Source organism: Lissotriton helveticus, chromosome 2_1 (assembly GCF_964261635.1).
Source record: "Lissotriton helveticus chromosome 2_1, aLisHel1.1, whole genome shotgun sequence".
Classification (NCBI taxonomy): domain Eukaryota; kingdom Metazoa; phylum Chordata; class Amphibia; order Caudata; family Salamandridae; genus Lissotriton; species Lissotriton helveticus.
Window position 1 is genome coordinate 1,575,316,394 of NC_136059.1, and position 3,534 is coordinate 1,575,319,927.

The 3,534-nt window shown below is 39.2% G+C and overlaps 1 pseudogene; it reads right to left on the bottom strand.

The window, feature by feature from the left end:
• Positions 1 to 1,722: 1,722 nt before the first annotated feature.
• LOC144819857 (metallothionein pseudogene) lies at positions 1,723 to 2,136 on the bottom strand (annotated as a pseudogene).
• Between the last annotated feature and the right edge of the window lie 1,398 nt (positions 2,137 to 3,534).

Here is a 3,534-nt window from a genome sequence, read left to right on the forward strand (position 1 = left end):
GCCATGCATGTTTTCTTTTAGCGAAGGTGGTTTTGTCACTTATCAACGATAAGTGATCTGTTACTTTATTACTAACTTTCTTAAATGATTCCTGAGTTATAGTGAAGTCCCAAATCGCCCTAACCTCAAATTCTTCCAAAGCCGCATCCAGATATTTGTAGGGATCAGGAAGCATGTGTCTAAATATCCTTGCATCGAGGATTGATAAGTGAAAAGTATTAAATCTATCCCTACTCTAACACTAAGGTGACATCCCTATATTACTGGGTGAACAATCTAGGTCAAGAGGAAAATAAGGTGCCAGTCGTGGAGTCTTCCTAAGACGTCTCTCCACTGTAAAGATGAGTCAAGTAGCATAAAGCCACCTTTGCAAAGAAAGAGCTCACTATGGGATGCTCTATCTCAAGGCAAGAAAGAAGTGGGGCTCTTTTCCTAGTTTCAACAATCAGTTATCCGCAGGTAGTATTCCCACAATGCACTTCGCATTACGCTATCTACTCTTGGTACAGTCCTAAATGTACTTTCCCACAAGGTCATCCCTGTACCTTTTTGGCAAAAATGTGTCCATGGCTCCCAGATCCTCTCCTGTGTGAATTGTAATTTCCTTCCTTTATCTACTCAAGTTAAATGATTGCCTAGCTAGTAAAGCAAAGACATGATTCTGCCTAAAGAGTGCATCATCACTTACAATACAAATGTGGGAAAGAACAGATTCCACAGCACAAATGAAAATCAACTGTTAATTCTAAAGCTAACATAGGAACGCTTCATGTAAGCTTTTTAAATTCACATAAACATTAATGCAATGTCTACTACAGTATTTACATACGTTAAAATGTCATAATTAATAAGCACACTTAGTACATGTGTAACTGTCTGTTACACAACACAAGTTCCTCATGTTAACATTTCTGCTAGTTACAGTCATTTTCTAGATTGATTCGCCACAATACTTGTCAAAAACCTAAAATAAGTTACGTATTCATGTTAATAGATTTCACAATTCCAACACTTTATGCTAATTCAGTGGATGATTATATATGGATGCCCTCTACCCATGCTTATGATGCACCCCTACAAAAGAAGTGACATTTCCACTCCATCATATGTCAAGTAGTCTAGTAAATTGGAAGCGGATTATAAGTGTATCTATATGTGCCTAATATTCCCTTATTCACTGCTTTTATAAGTGAAACTATCTGTGCTGTGTCTGGAGGCTCCAATATATCTTCTAAGCTGTCAATAAACGCTGGAGTGCAAGCTGTGTATACAAATGTGCTATTTGTGTTGCACCATGTGCAACTTGTGTTGCATAATATTAATTTGTTGATTCCAAGGTCATGTCCCGTTTAAGTAGCAATTATAACATGTTGCATAATGTGTGAAAGCTTGAATATGAAAACTGCTTAGTGTCTCGCCAGCAGTGTCTCACCAACAGTGTTGTGTGATGGTAGATGTTAAATGTACCCACAACATTATGTGGTTTCACTTTTAGTCAGTAGATTAGTGTAGCCCCTTTTAAAAACAGCAAGTATTTTGTGAATTTATTAAAATATGTGCCATTCTTTCACCCTGTACATATTTCATTTACCTCTTGTCCTGGTGAAACCTTCAATGTACAAATGTAATTCAAATTATTTGGGTTACATTTTTCATGTAGAGTAATTTATTTACAGATTATAGAAGTTGTTAGTACAGTCCTTTGATTTCTTTTTTTTTTTTTTTGTTGTTAGTATTTTAGGTTACTTTATTAGCAGAACATTTATATACAAAGTTATAATATATAAATTTAAGATTGCTCATTTGCACAATAAAGAAAAATAAGAAGTGCAAATCATTGTGTTTTAAGCAACTCCGTGGGCACTGGATAAGTGTTAAGCAACTCCGTGGGCACTGGATAATCATCTGCAAATTAGGTGCAACAGCTGCATTTCTCCGTCGATCCTCCTTTGCACACACATCCCTGGCCACATTTATCACATCCGGCAGGGCAACAGGAACAGCAGCTTTTTTTGCAGGATGTACATTTGCAGTTCTCACACTTGCACGACTCAGCACATGAACAAGAGCCACCGGTGGCACAGCCGCAGTCTTTAGGGTCCATGTTTTGAAGCAGGTTAGCTACGGATTCGAAGCTCAGTATTCGCCAGTCTCTGCCAAGTACCTCGGATGCGATTTTGGCAGTCCTTTGATTTCAAATAAATGGGCTGCTCGTTTAACAACCAATGCAATGAATACGACATTTTCCAAGAATAATGGCATTTTCTGTGTATTGCTCCTATTTATTTCCAGCAGACACCATTCAAAATGTAAAACATTGATCAGTGATGTAATAAAGGCATGTACTAAACCTGTTACTGAGGTTTATGATCTGTTAATGTTCACCTTCTTATCTTTATAGTGCAGTTGACATGAATGGTTCACCCACCTCACTAAAGGAAAAAAATCCTTCTGGTGTTCGAACCATAAAGGTTTTCTTTTAAAAAAAGAAAGTCAGTATACAAGGGAAGAGTTTACCTCCTATTCAAGTTTGTGTTTTTTTTGCTATTGTGCCAGTCAAAGCAAACACAAGTGTTTCATACACAATAGATTATCTTTGTTTTTAGAGATGTAGTGGCTATGCACACTAGTGGAGGTAGGGGATATTGTTTTGACAGCTGTAGCACCACTATGAGGGCTTGCACTTTGGAGATTTAATTATGTTGGTGGGTTAGTCACATGGCAGTTGTTACCATATGGTTGGGCTGCGTTTGGGCACATGATGGTATTTAATCAAGTAGTCCATTAAAGCACTTGGGAGGGTGCCTGGTTTCATTTGGCAATATCCAGGAACAGGGCAGTTTCTTGTGAGTCTGAAGTGTAGATTTTAACAGGCTGCCAAGGCATGTAAAAAAGCTTGAATTTGATGTGAGGATTCCTCCGTGAACACAGTTGAATGTCCAGGGGCACTGGGTGAAAATAGTGTCAACTTTATTTGTTGGTTTGTTAACATGCAGGGATGTTTTCAGTTTTCAGTTAACATGGGTTGCAGATTATGCGTTTGCCCTTACTATTGGAATACAAACATAATAAAATGGTTAAAAGTTCACACATACTACTGGCTGTGCATCTTACTTAGGGACCTATACTACTAGCTGTGCATCTGGCTTAGGGACCTGACGTGGTTCCTTTTGGAGAAAATACCTCTAGAAAGTTGGCATTTTTCTACCCGAAGTCTCTAGTAACCATTTTAGAGTTTATTCCCAACTGTCATGTGGCAGCCTGTTGAGAGGGGTGTATGACTCCAGAAACGGAAGAAAGGGGCCGTCGCCAGGAGGAGGTGTGAGCTCCTGCTGACAGGATGGCTTGAGGGATGTAACCTCCAACTGTGTCTGCATCGACGGCCATCCCATGTCACAGGTATATGTAATGCACACCTAGACCTATCCCCTCCATTGTCCATGTAGCCAGAGTTCACCAATCCCAGTGGGGGTAAGCCAATTCCAGAACTGGCTTGCAGGGGGATTTCCTCATTTCCCTAAGCACTCATCAGGA